The sequence below is a fragment of the Ixodes scapularis genome, unplaced genomic scaffold (genome assembly GCF_016920785.2).
Source record: "Ixodes scapularis isolate PalLabHiFi unplaced genomic scaffold, ASM1692078v2 ptg000058l_1__unscaffolded, whole genome shotgun sequence".
NCBI classification, from domain to species: Eukaryota; Metazoa; Arthropoda; class Arachnida; order Ixodida; family Ixodidae; genus Ixodes; species Ixodes scapularis.
In genome coordinates this window covers 2001671-2018817 of record NW_024609900.1, presented here as the reverse complement: position 1 = coordinate 2018817, position 17147 = coordinate 2001671, and the positions used below count along the sequence as shown (strand labels likewise).

The 17147-nt window shown below is 49.6% G+C and overlaps 1 pseudogene; it reads left to right on the top strand.

Annotated features, from left to right (window-relative positions):
* The first annotated feature begins 415 nt into the window (after positions 1-415).
* Positions 416-2913, top strand: LOC121047356 (annotated as a pseudogene).
* The last annotated feature ends 14234 nt before the right edge of the window (positions 2914-17147 follow it).

The following is a 17147-nucleotide window of genomic DNA, read 5'->3' as shown; positions in this document are numbered from 1 at the left end:
CCGTCTGGAGAGAAATTCCGGCGTGCCTGATTGAAGAACATTTCGCGACAAGGCAGCGAGAAGGGCAGCCAGTGGCAACCAAGCTTCTTCTTCCCCCCCCCCCCCCCCCCCCAGGAGCGTCGTATACTCCCTTCCTTTTAAGAAGCAGGACCACAAAGGTACGGATGACGCGAAAGTTGCTGCGACCGACAGAGGTGCCGACTCATTTCTCTTGCATCCGTTGTACATGCAATCAGCAGGCTCAAAGAAGTGCAGAACGCTTGTTCGTGTGCCACCTAACGCGTCCACGTCACATGCCAGCGGTAAACGTCAACAACGCAAAATGCAGTCCCCTGCAGAAAGAAGACCAACTGTTGATGAGTGCGAGGCTATTGAACCTTGCCAGCAAAAAGTGTTTAAAGTAGAAGAATTCAAGATGTCATTCAATATCACAGGATTCATGGAACATGCCAAGAAAAACGCGCACGCCCTTCAAATGAAAGCCAAAATACTGAAGGAGCGAATGGAGAAACTGCGACAAACCTGCGACGAATTTCAAGAGAGATTAAAGCAGTATGAAGAGGACAGAGTTATGCAGGCCTTCATGAACGATTCAAAAGCCGCATCGGAAGGTGACAAGACTGCAAAATTTGTCATGGAACAAATAACGAATTTTGACAAGGCAAGAGCATCATGGCAAGAACCAACGCTGAGAAAATGCGTACTATGGAAAGCGACATCATGTAAAGGATAGGACCACGTACCCGCAAAGAAACCCCTTAAACTGCCCTGCTGAAGTGCGTTGCAGATGTTTGTCGGGTCGCCCGTGGGAGAGACCGGGGTCACAAGCCTCATCAAAGAACGGCTGCAGGTGGAGAGATGTCTGCGCTCAGAGAAGGAGCCCTACTGCAGCCTCATCATTTACAAAATATCGATTGAGCAGAAAACATATTTATGATCGACAAGGTGACAAAATCTTTGGGCATGTTGACATCAGACGCGAAGATCGATCAAGAGCCACAGAAGTAACCAAGAGGCTTCTTTGCTTCGTGCTACGTGGGCTTTCCACAGGTCACGTGATATCAGTCGGCTACTTCTTTACAAGAACTTCGAAGCACAACCAGCTCTGGATTATTACGCTCAATGTCATGAAGGCGGTTGAAGAGGCAGGATTTTGGATAGTTCGCATCGTCACTGACAACCACCAGACAAACACCGCGATGTTTCGAGAGATGTGTGACGACAACACACTCCAGCATGTTGTGCCGCATCCGGTACGTGAAGGTGAACCGTTGTTCGGCTCTTTTGACCACAATCACTTTAGATGTTCAAAGTTAGCTTTTTGTTAAAAGCCCTCTACAACATTTAACAAAATTTGTTGGTCAAACCAGTGCGACTTCTGAGCCGAGCTCGTGTGGAACCAAACAATCTAGAGATGATGAAAGTGTGCCGCGCAACGTTAATATTTTCACGTGTAGTAATTAGCACCCTCGAGTACTTGCAGAAGAATCCTCAGTCCCACGAGGGGGCTCCAGAATTCCAGTTCTTGACCTCAACCATCACATTTACGAAAACGGTTGGAATCTGGTACGAGCTCCATATCTCTGACTGGAAATCGAGATAAACGAATTTCGTCAGAACAGAAGGCAATCGGCTCTCATGGCTTGAAGTTGATTTCATCAGCTACCTCGAGGATAGTAAACTCGAAAGTATCAAGTCTCGGGTCAAGTCCCTCATGAAAGAGACCTATGAATCAACCGTAATGACAATCAGGTCAACGGTCGCCGTCATTGAGTATCCCCTGACTGACCTCTAAAGAGAACAAACTTTTGAGGCAAAATAGGGTTTTTGTGAGACAAAAACTTGCCTCTAGTTAGTATTCTTTCGCTGACTTTTTTTAAAATTTCACATTTAAGTACGTTCTGACGCGACCTCTCAACAGCGACCCGGTTGAGTCTGTTCAGCTACTTCCGCCAATTCAACGGAGGTAACGACCGAGTTGATGACAGAACAGCAGTTTTCAAGGCAGAAAAGTTGCTCAAGGTTCGTTTGTTATATTGCAATCTAACTGATCTTATGTCCGTCGCCCAGTTTCTCGAGAACAGTGTCAGTGCACACCGATCAAGTTTCTAAAATAGTCCCAATTTCGGCGCACAGGTGGGCATTTTGGAGGCTGCCAGATATGGAAATGCGCCCTCTAGTTTGGAGTGCCAGACGGCGCTGAAATGTGCCAGTTCCACTCGTGAAACAGGAAATCCTGCAGTTCCTGAGGCAGCTCTTGGTGTGCTTTGGAAAATTCAGCACTTGATGAAGTACAATAAAGTCTCTTCTGAACCTGAGTTCGCACCGCTAACTTACATGGCCGGCTACTTGGCCCTCATTTGCGAACAAAACGTGATTATTTTTATCTGTAGATATTGGCGTAATTTCAAAATAAGTAGCTGAAGCATTCAGCCTAGCAAAGCAAGAGAAATGTCAGAATGAAAGCAAGGAAGGCTAATGTGTAGAGCCCCCTCAACTTTGCAGGTGACCTTCCCTGAATGCAAGCTGCAACGTAAGGGAAATGCACCACGTGACGGAGCCCATCAGTTCGTGTTTAGCCTACACCAAGGAGGCCTCAGCTATCGACGACCTGAAGCTGTCTGGCTGTACAAGTTGGTCTGCACCTTTGTCGAGAGGGCTCTACAGTCGGCAGAGATTCGTCTTTGTGAACGGTTTTGCAAGGTCCTCCCGAGCGCTGTGCTTCCACACCTTATGGACTGCCCGCTGATGTGGTGCACTAACTGCAGAGACCCGTACCACAGCGAAGAGCTCTGCGATGTCTTTCTCCTCAGACCTCCTTTGGCAAACTGGGCTGATGAACTGAACAGTTCTCTAGAGAATATATTGAGGCTTTCGCGGAAGCATCTTTCCCGAAAGGTAGTCCGCTTGTGAACTATATGCCTCCCTTGATCTGTTTGTGAACAATGAAGTTTATATTGCTGAGGGGTCGGTTTCTTATTGTCCTCCACAGATAAGTAAAAGGAAAAGCTCGAGCGTGTTTCAGCGTTGGTTAAAACCTGAAATTATATAGACTAGCTATATCTCACTATAACTCATATATCACAGTTGTAACGAAAACGGGGCAACACTTACGGGAACAATCAAACGACTATTCACTCATACTGCCGGCTGAATCCGGCTCTAACGCCCAGCCTGCAGCTCAGTGAGCTCCACGCAGAAAGAGTCGTGTGCTTTTATTCTACACAGATTAGTCACATTATTCATGCAATCTGGCATAGACCAATCTTACTAGGCGTTCGGCGCATGCGTGTCGGCGCCATAACTTTAGTTCACAGGAGGCAGACGGTCGTGCCTGCGAGGCCTCGTGTCGTCTCGTGCTCCACACGCGCAGAGCTCCAGTGGGGTTGTCGCACGTGCAGAAAGACTAAAGTTCCCTCGATGCATTACGGCAGCGGTGGCGTAGTCAAACTGGCTGGTGGGATCGGTCTATTGAGACTTGCCGCTTCACGAAAACCAATCTAAATAGCCACACTGGGCCGAGTCGGGCGGACTGCTCCTCCTTCGCCGTAACGAGCGCCATGGCTGGCGCTGCGGTGTAAAGTAGAACTATCACTCTCACCAGCGGAGTGAAGCATACGACAGGACGTTTCCAAGGGGAGTCCTAATCGAGCGGCCGTGACAAGACTTTCGATACCGGGTCATTCCATGTGAAACGTCCCAGACGTTGCGCTCTACCCCCTCCGATTTAAAGAAGAAAAAAAAAAAAAGATTAATGGCATTTTGCCGAAATATCCGTAGACATGTCCTGAAATATTTTTGGCGAAAAAAAATATTGTGATGACGTGAGCGCGGTTTTAATTTTTAAAAACAGAGTGAAACTAGGCATCAGTCAGTAATTGATGAACAATCAGCTTTCTAGTAAAACACCCAACAATATTTTTTCTTAAACTTGCACGGCTTTCGACTTACAATGTGGTTGGGCTTGCGCAGTTTTGTTTAATTCAAACAGTTTTTTAAAAAGCTAAAACAATTTGAGAAGTCAATTTGTTTTTGTATTAAAAACCATCTAATTGCTCCCGGGACTTAATAGAACTTTTTACCGGCTACCCTGCAGGTATAGAATCTATAGGAAATGTTCAAAACCGTTCAATTAAATATCTCGCAGTGAACAAAAATCCTGAATTTGCAAAAAAAGTTCGTTTTGAAGCATAAATAGCCGTTTATTTCACCTTGAGGCGATTCAAGTAAAAATACTAAATATAGTGGGTTTGGAAGAACAATCGATAATATTTTAATTCTGAAAGTTTGATTAAAGTAATTTTTGTTTAATGCGAAAACAGACTTTTTGAAGTTGAACCACAACCCGTGTCGCTTCTTATGGCGAATTCGGGTGGTCAATCGCCGGCGAGCTCACGCCGGCGGCACAGGCAACGAAAACCGCGCCAGCGGCGCACCACGTGACCCTCTCTACCCGAACACAAAGCGCCTGCAACTGGCGTTTTCGTCTGCCTGGGTCGCTCGTGAACTTCGTTAACTTCTTCCACGATTATTTTATGATACAATAGGCACGCTCTAGGCATCAGCAACATATATTCGGAATCTGAGATGTGGGTAAACAAATTGTAATATATTTTGTTTAGATTCTCGAGGAACTGTTGCCATCTTACAAGGATCCTAGAAGGCTCACCAGCGTCGCCATTTTATATTCCATTTTCTTGTTATTACCTTTTTGCTGGAATCCTCAGCATTTTGATTTGACCCAGCCCTCTAAAATAGTAATGCGCGTTCAAGTGTCGAGCTGCAGCACTATCAATACATTTTTTACAGCGGTGTAATAACACGCTGTGTCCCATAGGAAACTGATCTTGCGGAAGCTTCCTTTAAAATATTTTATCTTTATCTCCGTTGTTTTTGCTGTCTTTTCTCGGACCACAGAGGGGTGTCTGTCTCAATGGCTTCGTTTTCTACTCGAACACGCTCTCGGCGACCATTGTTTCGTTTGGTTCCCTTACCCGATTCGGATATGACGATACCGGATACAGTCTGGCAGACAAGCTGCCCGACCTCTTGGAGCTCGGGCAAAAATTGTGCCGGTAAATTGCCAGCACACGCCTGAGAACTGCCACCCGAACGGCGCGCACTCGCCAGCCTTTGACCACGCGAACGCCCTTGGCGGAGATATGGCAAAATATTTTGCCGGGAAATGACCACGCGAATTCGCCATTAACGCCTCTTCGCCGCACAGCACGCCACCTGCGGCGATAGTTGACACGATTAGGTCCAACGAAAAAACGGAGTTTTCTGCCGCTTCCCCTTGTCCCTCTTTCCGGCTGCAAGGGAAGAAACGGCGGGTATCGTGTAATAATCGGAGGTGCCGCCAGCGCGTAGCAATCGCAGGCCGTTGTGCCCTTTGTACCCGAGGGCGGCTCGAAACGCGATGCCTAAACGACGGGCGGCATCAACTGACCAGGACTTCTCCATGCCACGCCAAAGGTACCACTGCCACCTCCTATTCTTAAAATAAAATTGATGGCTCTTAACTGTAACCTTTGTGGTGCCTGTCTAACATATTTTTTTGACGAAAAACAAATTTCATAGGGTGATGGCGGTTTGAACTACCAAAAGGGAGGGGGAACTACGACTCATTCAAAAATTAATAAAAAGTAAGATTTTTTTACGGAACACTGGAATATTTCTGCCTAAAAACCCTACGGTATTTAGATTGCTATGTAATAAGGATCATGGTTTTGGAATTTGGTATGCTCGAAGCAGATCTTAAAAAATCAGGAATATATGAGCACTTTAGCATATTTTTAGTTTTGTTACAAACTATGGCTTTCCTGCATGCGACTGCAAATACTCTGTCAATATTGTTGGGTGTTTCACTAAAAAGCTGATTTTTCATTAATTATTGTGTGACGCCTAGTTTCACGCTGGTTTTAAAAGTTAAAACCGCGCTCACGTCATCAAAATGTTTTTTCGCCAAAAACATTTCAGGGCATGACATTGCAGCCAATGGTCATAAATTTTAATTTTTTTTTTTTTTTTTGGAAATTGGGAGGGGTCGAGCGCAACGTCTGGGACGTTTGTCATGGAATGACCCTACCACCACCTACTCCATACTTACGACCACTCCGTCTGGAAACACTCCAGCAAGAACCTCCCGTAGGGCCCAGTTTCAGCGACGCGTCTGTGGCGGGGCCAGGAACTCGGTATTCTTTCTTGTCTTTTTCGGGCTGCACCAGGTTGTGTTCACCTCTATGGCGTTGGCGGCGCGCGGGCGCAGCGAATACTATCTGGCGTTGGCTGCGCAAAATAAAAAAAAAAAGCAAACTAAGTAACGATTTGGACTCCTTCATTTCCCTTTACATAGAGAAAAACATTTTACAGCGTGAACGCGCTTGAAACCGGAAAGCGCGATCAGCTGGCACGGATAACAGAAGGACCTGACGAGGTAGGAGGACTGAGTTTTTGAGCCGCCTAGTGAGGACGCCTCTCACTAGGTGGTGCTGAAATTCGGCCCTCAGCCTCCAACCAACGGACCAAGAGGGGGACATCGGCCTCCAACTCCAACCAAAAGGGGGACATCGGCCGATTGATGCTTGTGCGTGCACTGGCACGCTTGAAAGGGGCTACCTCCCAGGGATTGGACGGGGTCCCGGCGAGCGTTCTCAAGTCCTTGGGAAAAGATGCAGTGGAGCAGCTGGCGGATATCTTTGGAGCAGTCTTAAGAGGCGAGGAACCTGTGCCCCAAGACTGGAGGGTCGGCCGCGTGGTTCTGATCCCGAAGAGAGGGGGCGACAGACAGTTCCTCAAGGATTATCTGCCCCTGACCGTGACCTCTACGGTATACCGAACCTTCGCCCACATTATCAAGGAGCATATGGCAGCATGGGCAGAAGAGAACGAACTGCTCACCGAACTTCAGGGCGGATTTCGGAGGGGTCGAAGGTTGGAAGACAACCTGTTTACCCTCACGCAGTGTATTGAAATTGCCCGAAAACAGGAAAGAAGACTGCTGTGGTGCTTTCTAGATGTGGCAAAAGCATATGACAGTGTGCCGCACGCGCAACTCATGCGACGTTTGGAGGAGCTCCACCTTCCTCATCGGTGGCTATCTGTCATACGGCGCCTATACTCACGCAATACAGTAATGACGCAACTGAAGGGAGTCGACTCAGAGCAAGTCACAGTGACGAGGGGTCTCCGACAGGGGTGCCCACTCTCCCCGCTTCTTTATATCCTGTATGTGTCAGGGTTGGAGGAACGCCTGATCCAGTCGGAGGTGGGTTTTTCCCTGACACACATGGACGGAGGCGCAGAGGTGAGGTGGATGCTGCCGGGCCTCACCTATGCGGACGATATTGTATTGACGGCGGAGACGGTGGAGGACCTGCAGCGTTTAATATGTATATGTGAGACGGAGGCGGCTAAGTTGGGCCTTCGTTTCAACGCCAAAAAGTCGGCAGTCCTTCAATTAGCCGGGTCCGATGAGGCTAACTTAAACAGTCTGGTGGTGAACGGCGAGCAAACACAGGTACAGGAGTCGTACAAATACCTGGGAGTTGTACTGACCAACAAGCCGGAGTACTTGTCCGATCATTATACCCACCTCCGACAGACAGCCGTGCGAGGTACGAGTGTACTCCGAAAACGTAATCTTTGGAGTTGCAATCGTTTTCCGGTGACTCGCGAACTCTGGAAGGCGGTTGTGGTGCCTGGACTAACCTTCGCCAATGCGGTTCTTTGTGTCCCTGGCACAGTGCGGGAAGTCATGGAACGTCGTCAACGAGAGGTCGGGAAGCAGGCTCTGGGCTGTCACGGAATGGTGGCCACCGAAGCAGTCCTGGGAGATCTTGTGTGGTCGTCGTTTGAGGCCAGGGAGGCGACCAGTAAGATAACCTACGACAGTCGTCTCCGTCTCATGGACCGCGGCCGGTGGGCCAAGAGACTCTTCGTCTACACGTATCTCACGGGAATGCAGACTGGCTGGAGGAAGCGGCTGTATCAGTTAGAGAAAAAATACGGCTTCTTTTCAACCCCTGTAACTGTTACATCAGGCAGGAAGTGGGAAATGGAGATTCGAACCAGGGTGAGAGAGGAGGAGGCAGCTCGGTGGGCAGAGACGGCGAAGTCCAAGTCGACGCTATCTATGTACCATCGATATAAGCACGAAATTTCAGCAGAGACTAGGCTATACGGCAACAGCCTGGGCAGCCGGCTCCTCTTTGAGTCACGCGCAGGAAGGCTGCGAACGCAGGTGTATCGCCGTCGCTTCGACCAGACGGTGGAATCTGCAGCATGCCGTGTGTGTGGTCAGGCGGATGAGACAATTGAACACCTTGTGCTGTCGTGCACCGGTCTGCAACCAGTTCAACCGGCGGAGTGTGGACAGGCAACCCGGGAGCTCCCACTGGCAGAGGCACTCGGCTTTGGGTCTGCTTCCAGCGCAGCGGCAGACTCTGCGGGTGGGACTAACGACAACGCCAACGCCGACGCTACACCGAGAACTAACGGAGGGTGGCGTGAGCAGGTGGAAGCCACGAAGCGAAGATTAGAGAACTGGTGGATGCTAGTTCGCCAACGGGGATAACCGAATCTCCACTGGCAAGGTCCCAAACTCTACGGGACCGCCCGATTCAAAAGGAAACAGCCGCAAACCATCATCATCATCATCATCAGCCTGGAGCAGGCTCTTCAATAGGGAGCGCTCAGATAAAGTGGTCGTAAGTATAGAGTTGGTTGTGCTCGATAAAAAGATATTGCGAAGCAAATATACATACAATCATACACGGTATAGCGCCCCGCAGTAACAGTATCGATCGGCGAATGCAATGACCTGAGGAGCGCAGCCAGTGCGCGAAAAATCTCGGAGGCCAATTCCAAAAATGCTTTGCGGGACACTATGCCGCTAGGATCGCTTCGATTTGGAAAGAGGTCCAAGTAACCGAGATGGTGAGCCAACAACTCGGTTACCACTACCAGCGGCACAGGATATAGGGCCGCTTTCAGGGAGGGGGGTCGGAGATAAGAGGGTGAGAAACAAAAGTAGGTGTGGCAAAAAAAGACGGAGACGACGTAGACGCAGCAGACGACTGACAGATGTGGTAGGATTTCTCAACCTCCAAGGAGCGAGACGTGAACACAAATGGGAAGAGCTATATAGGGAGTTGGAGGCGGAAGGAATGACGCTTTTTGGAGTGGCAGAGACGCACCTATGTGATATTGAAGAAGCTCCAACCGATGCAAATTGGTGTTCGGCTGGACGCAATCGTGTGGAGGGACAGCGTCGAGGTGGGGGAGTTGGCGTGGTGTGGCGCAGTACATCAGTATGGTGCAAGGAGCCATGAGACTGTTGGGACCATATTTGGGTAACGGGAGAGATCATCGGGATTCCTGTTGCCGTCTGTATAGTATACGTGTCGGTGGGAGCTGCGCGCAGAGAGGAGAATCAAAGTTTAATGAGCTGTGTGGAAACCGAAGTCAAGGACTTGGCTGCTACTAAAGACATTCTCATCATGGGGGATTTTAATGGACACCTGCATGAACTGGACGGATGAGAAGACGAAAATGGGCGAGCGATGCTGCGGATGGCCGAAGATAACGCCTTGGAGATACTAAATCTCAGGGCCTCATGTGAGGGTCAATACACATGGAATGCCCGGGAGAGCCAAACGTGCATTGATTACGCCTTAGTCTCACAGAATTTGGCCCGCTATCTGGTTCACACACACATTGATGAAGCTGGTGAACACAGCATTGGGAGTGATCACAACCGGATACGGTTAGAATTCTCCAAAGCTACACCAAAAATAATAAGAGAAAAGCACTCTCCGACAGGTCGTTCCCGGCTATCTCCATCGGCAATGGAGAAGGTGGTGGAGGAGATTGAAAACAGCACCAAGAGAAAGAGCGCGGATGGATACGCAGAATATGTGACAGAATTAAAGCGCCTCATCCGACAACATTCTACAAAGGAACGAGGTGGGCGACGACTAAGAAAGCGTTGGTGGGACGCGGAAGTTCAAGCCGCCATCCGATTAAGACAGGAGCTAAAGAGGGAGCATCGCATGGTTCTCCATGGCGGCCCGGCAGACGCTGTCGCAATAAGGTGGCAAAAGTACAGGTTACAGAAGCAGGCCGTGAAACAGCTTGTGCAGGACAAAATGGCCCAGGCTGATGTAGCTACAATGAGAGACATCAGTTCAAGTGGTCGAGACGCACCCAGAAAGTTCTGGCGATATATGGGAACTCTCAATGGAAGAGACCAGTGCCCAGCAATCCTAGACGAAGACACAGGGCTGCCCACAGAGCGACTTGGTCAATGCCTTACAGACCATCTCGTTGAAATTTTCTCGCCTCCAGGAGAGACACCACTACAAAATCTCTGCCCCAAGCAAGGCGCAGACTGTGCACCGGATTGCAATAATGTAACAATTGGTAGGGTGTCAGTTATACGCGCACTAGCGCATATTAAGAACAACACCGCCCAGGGATTAGATAACATTCAGGCAAGGGTACTCAAAGCACTGGGCAAGGATTCCAGGGACCAACTCGCAGCACTTTTTAATGATATTGCAGCTGGGAAAGAAGAGATTCCTCGAGACTGGAGATGCGGCAGGGTTCTCCTGATTCCTAAAAACGGATGTGACCGTCAATACCTTCGACAGTACAGACCCCTGACCGTGACAAGTGCGGTGTATAGGGTATTCGCCCACATCATGAAAAAGCGCATGACCGCATGGGCAGAGGAGGAGGGTATACTAACAGAAATCCAAGGAGGCTTCCGACGGGGACGCCGATTAGAGGACCATCTTTTTACCTTAACACAATGTATTGAGGTTGCACGGAACGAGGAGAGGAGCCTAATATGTTGTTTTCTTGACATCGCAAAGGCCTATGATAGTGTTTCCCATGCCCAGCCTATTGTTAGCCTACAACAGCTTGACATGCCGCCGGAGTGGACAACACTCATCTCCCGCTTATACCTTGGCAACACGGTTATGACCCACCTTGATGATGCTCACTCTGATGAGGTGCTGGTGACGAGGAGCTTACGCCAAGGGTGCCCACTTTCTCCCCTATTGTATATGTTATATGTATCCACCCTAGAGAAGCAACTTATACAATCAGGACTGGGCTTTTCACTAGCACATTTGGAGCATGGTGATCGAGTTGACTGGGTTCTACAGGGATTGACGTACGCGGACGATGTGGTACTGACCGCAGAATCAGTGTTGGAAATGCAAAAACTTCTTGGCATATGCTCCAAGGAGAGTATGGGACTTCGTTTAAATTTTAATACCAGCAAGTCAGCGGCGGTAGTGTTTTCGGGCTCCCTCGAGACAACTCTCGATAGCCTTCGTCTCGGAGGGTCCGATGTACCAATTCTTAATTCTTACAAGTACTTGGGCATCGCAATGTCGAACGACACAGACTACCTTCAAGGCCATCACACCCATCTCCGCCAAGCAGCCCTACGAGGAGCCAGCATTCTCCGTAAGCAAAGCCTCTGGAGTTGCAACAGGTTCATCGTTTCGCGGGAATTGCGGAAAGCAGTAATGGTACCCGGACTAACATTTTCAAATGCAGTGGTGTGTGTCCCAGGAGATGTCCGCGCCAATATGGAGCGTAGGCAGAGAGACGTGGGACGCCAGGCACTGGGCTGCCATGGAGCGGTCGCCAACGAGGCAGTGCAGGGTGACCTGGGCTGGTCCTCCTTTGAGGCTCGGGAGGCTTCAAGCCCGATTGCGTATGACGAACGCCTTCGACTTATGGATAGATGCCGTTGGGCGAAGAGACTGTTTATATACACCAACTTGACTGGGCTGCGGACCCGCAGGCAGAAGCGCCTCTATCAGCTTCAACACAAGTACGGCTTCTTCTCGGAGCCTGTTGATGCGTCGACAGAGACTGAATGGACGTCGGAAGTTAGGAAGAGAGTCCGAGACTGCGAGACGCAACAATGGCTCCAAGAAGCCCAAACGAAATCGGCGCTGGAGGTGTACCTCGCCAACAAAATAACCATCGCCCCGGAAGTCCGGCTGTATGACAACAGCCTGGGTAGCCGCGTCTTGTTCGAGGCACGTGCCGGGGCACTGCGGACGCTGTGTTATAGGCGTCGTTTCGACACCACTGTCACGTCAACAATGTGTAGGGTGTGTGGGGTAAATGACGAAACGGTGGAGCATATTGTGCTAGACTGCGCGAGACTCAAGCCGTCCCGGTCACAGGACAATGGCCCAAGGCGTCCGAGACCCTTAGCGCTCGCTGAAGCGTTGGGCTTCACTGACATAGAAATCGGACAATCCGCAGAAATCTGCCCAGCTACGGGGCTGAAGGTAGCCTCCAACGACACAAAAAGGCTTGTTGCAGACACAAAAAGGAGACTGGAGGACTGGTGGCAGAAGATCCACCTCAGGGAGCATTAAGACACCTACGCTCCCAGGCTTGGGCACAAACCTTGTTTGAGTCCTCCCGATTCAAAGGGAAATAGCAGCATCATCATCATCATCATCATCATAATCATCAGGTCTATTGCGGTTTTTGACAAAAATCCAACAGAGGACGACCAGCACACCTAGCAGAGCGCGTTGAAAACTACAGAAAATACAGAAATAATAAAACACATGAAGGATGAACACAGACACACACAGTTTTTTCACTGTGTGTGTCTGTGTTCGTCCTTCGTGTGTTTTATTCTTTCTGTGTTTTCTGAGGACGACCACGGCGAATGTGCTCCACGCGCGTCACGTGCGTCACGTGCGCATGGATAGCATATGGTTCGATTTTCATGGCTACTTGCAGCTGCTGCTTTCTCTTCGTAGCTCACAAATCAGGCCGGTTCACTATGAACGTCTCAACCAACAGAAAAGTGCCAGCTACTCCTGGAACCGTCGAGAGCAGTCGAATCTTGAGCGTCACCGTGATAGCGTGCCTGATAATGGCGTTTGCTTGCCTGACTCTCGCCTTAGTGATTCTCGTCGTGATGACCGACACAAAAGGAACTGCCCCGAGAAACGACACCAGTTACTGCTGTCCCGACGTGGCATCACAACTCATCGCGGCCGCCAATTTCACCTTGGACCCTTGCGGAGCTTATACCAAGTACGTTTGCCACAACATAGACGCCCTCAGCAGAAAGAAAGTAGACAAGCAATCCTTAGAGGCGCTTCGTATTTCCGCCACCATCGGTCTATTCCGAAGTTCTGCCGGGAAATATATCGCCGCGTTTCATCGAAGCTGCCTGTCTACCCTAGATCAGGGCTCCGATCTGCCCGAGAAAGCCATGACCGCACTTCTAGAGATGACCGGAGTTTCAAAAACCATGAGTCGGACGGACGTTCTTTGCGTTCTGATTCAGCTGTCCGTGCTGCACGACCTTCACACACCTGTCGATATAACAGTGCTCCCACTTTACGAAGGAGGCAACGTTTTCACCATGACTCCCGATGAGCATTCAACCTTCGCCGGAGGTAAATACGATTACGTGCGACAAAAAGTGCTCACTGCGTACAACGAAATATTGCGAGTCAACGTGTCAAAAGAAGAGCTGTCGAAACTGCACTCGTCGTCATCAAAAACGAAGCTAGGGAGTATGACGTGTAATGATAGCTTTCAGGTCTTGCACACACTCGTTTCAGGCGTTCCTCAGCAAGAGTGGATCGCCATGGCAGCTCCGTTTCACATCGGGCCAACACCGAGTGTTATGTGTTACACGGACATCGACTTCATTTCGGAAATATTGCACGCCCTGACCTCGGAAGCCGAACGTCGGGAAGTTCAGCTTGCTCTTCTTTTGGTCATGTGCAGCGTCGACCTCGTCTTGCATCGCTACGCGTATCAACCGAACACCAATTCTCTATTTTCGAGGTGCGAGAGCTGGACCAACCAACTGACGCCTCTCTGGAGAATCATCGTCCACGAACAACTAACGGATTCACAGAGGGACCGCGATGTGCGGAGCATATTCATCGCCACGAAGAAGGCCGTCAGTGGTGACGTGCTGGAGCTCTTGCATCCCGTTGACGCGAAGGAAGCTGTACGCCTCCTGTCCACAGTACGCCTTGTTCTACCGAAACAGCTGATCCCCGATGATCTGCCGCTCCCAGAAGCCGAACCCAACTACTATCTGAACGCCCTTAGAATGAAGCTCTACCGAGTCACTGTAGACAAGCGGCTTGAGGCGTTTGTCCTAGACCCGTATGAGTTCAACCACGCGTCGCTGGAGACGACCATCAGGCGTCTCCATAACGACGTCATTCTGGTGCCTTCCTTAGCCTACCCCTTGTTCAGGTTCGGCGATGACGTGGATCCCGCCATCAACGCGGCTACGGTGGGCGTGGAGATGGCTTTCGAGATGTGGAGTCTCGTGTTCGACTTCGACAACTGGTCCGAGGAAAGTGCCTCCAGAATACGAGAGCACGTCGCTTGTTCTTCCGTCGGGATCTCGGGGGGCCGCACTTTGCACGCCAAGGCCCGCCTGTCCATTAAATCGGCGTCCGCATCCGTGCGAGCAGTTGGCAGACCCTGGCACCTGCCTCAGTACGTCTGGGGCCACAACCGTCTGTCCAGGGCACAGATGTTCTACATGAAGTTCGCCACGCAATACTGCGCCGGGTGGAGGGGAACGAATTCGGTAGACGATGTGCTTACGAGCCTTCGTGACTTCAGAGAAACCTACAGCTGCCCCATTTCTGCGAGCAAGGCCGTCAACTGTTCTTTCAAGTACTAATTATAGGGATTGTATTCAACATTTTAGCATGCATTTCCGATTGATCCGTCCGCTACACACCCATCTTTTTTTATGCAACCCATCGGTTGTCTACCCTTGCCTAATGTACTTTAAAGAAAAACTCGGCGATCGAAATACTTTAATTTGAACGAAAGCTGCGAGTTTTTTTGCGCACAGCACCCGACGCAGCCGATGCTACGATCAATAGGGCCAATCAAACAGTTTCACTCATCTGGGCTAATCATTTTTGTGCGTTTTCTATTACCAACTAAACCAATGACGCAGAGTAAATCCGCCGTGATATTGCACTTCTGTTTGGGTTTAGCCTGCAATTCTAAACCCACAAAAAAACTGAAAAACTACGAGCGCCGTGACTATGCACTTCAGGCACTGCTTCATCGGATCTATCCGATGGTAGCCTCAGCTGCAGTCGGGTATAATATAAAACAAACTATAGGGTCTCTGAACTCGTCAAACACAAAGCCGAAGTTGTCGGAGCCCACCGATTGGCCTATCGCGACGACGCCTTCGGGCGTTTTCGCCGACGTCCACTCGACACGCTGCGCGAAATTTCGGCTCCGACTTTGTGTTTGACGAGTTTAGGGCCCAATGTAACTTTGTGTTGTTTCTCTGTGCAATTCCAGAAAAAAAATAATGAATATTATACTATTTTGACGAACTGTGTTCATTCTAACAACCAGAAGCCGAGGCAAATAAGTCATTTCACGCCTCTTTTTGTGATTGCCCGTCAAGATTACTTAACGTCGAGACGTAACCTGGAACAGACAAGATGTAAAACCAAATTTTTAGAAATGATCTAGACAGCAAAAAAATTAACGTGTAAATTGTTCTTAGGAAAAGTCGCATTTTGTTTTGTCTTTAGTCGGTGGCAGGTTAAGTGCAAAGTGGAAGCTCCTCCCACCTCTTTCCAATTTACTCAACCTCTCACCGACCAAAGAAAAACCTCATCTCCACGTGGTGAATGATGTTGATTGGGGTGAAGCAGAGCCTTTTATACTGGGAGAGTTCGGCGGGGCGGGGCTTACGGCCCGCTAGGTCTAGCGGACTCAGCGGGCGCCGCTTCCGCCATGATGTGCCTCCCGGCGAGTGGGTCCCCATTAACATGCGATGTATACGCGTATAGGTTTTGCCGTTTGCGCTTTTGTTGGCGTAACGAGAAAGTCGAAAAATCAAGAAATTTTTTAACGTTAATCATACGTTAATCATAAACTTACCTCGCACAATCGAGAACTCGGCTTCCAGTCAGCCCTTCTTGGTTTGGTTTCCCAGATCTTGTGCCTTGCGCGGTTTTCTTTTGCTTGCGGGAACCGGTACATCCTGAACCCCTTTTTCGCGTTGTTCTAGCACCCAACGGCACTGCAGCCCCCCCATTTCTTTTTCATCTGACGTCTGGCAGAGCGCAGCGCAGAACGATCATTTTCATCGTCGACTCTCGCTCCATGGACTCTAGCGAGCCGACTGCCGGCTCGAGTCAGTAGGGCAAACGGGTTTTATCAGCCGCCACCAGCCTTACACCAAACAAGGGTGAAGCTTGCAATTTAAGGTTATAATTATAACGCAATTAAATGCAAAGGTGCAATCAAGCTAGACGGCAAGGCACATCATGGCGGATGCGCACAGTTGCCAGACTGTTTGACCAGGGCTGCCAGACTGGCGGCTGGATCAAAGAACCGCCGAACTCTCCCAGTATAAAAGGCTCTGGGGTGAAGCTCGGGTGGTGCTCGTCTGCGTAGACGGTAAGCCGCAGCATGCCGAGCCTTTCGATCGTTTTCATTCATGTCAGAAAGAGAATGTGTGGTATAGAACGTGGTTATATACGCATTTGAGCATTTGACCGCAGCATGACATGGATGAAAACGAACGAAAGGCTCGGCATGCTGCGGCTCAGCGTCTACGCAGACAAGCACCACCAGAGCTTCGCCCCAATCAACATCATGCACCACGTGGAGATGCGTTTTTTCTATTGGGGTGTGTTCATTGATTTCTGTTGATTTGGCTTCTGAAACACTAAGATATAAATATTTGCTTCGCTTTGCCTCAGTTCGAAGCACCGCCAACGCTACGGGTTGATGAAGCCACTGAAGCAGCGCCAAGAGCGCGAGGTCAGGCCGCTCGTTCTTTTCCTGTGCCTGTGTGGTCGGGCTAAACTATAGAGCCACTAAATAAGCTACGCTTCATACACATATTTGTCCGTAAAATGATGATTGTCAGTTATCTGAAACTTTATCTGAAATCACAGGAAACGCTTTTCCGTCCTTTACAAATGTTTAAACAGTTCGCGACAAAGCAAAGCAATATTAAGCGCGTCGAAACTAATGCTAAGGAAGTCGCACTTTTGAATCATGACGATCGGCAGTTGCGTTTGATTTGTTACTAGCCACCACGATGGCAGCGGCCACTACAATTGGCG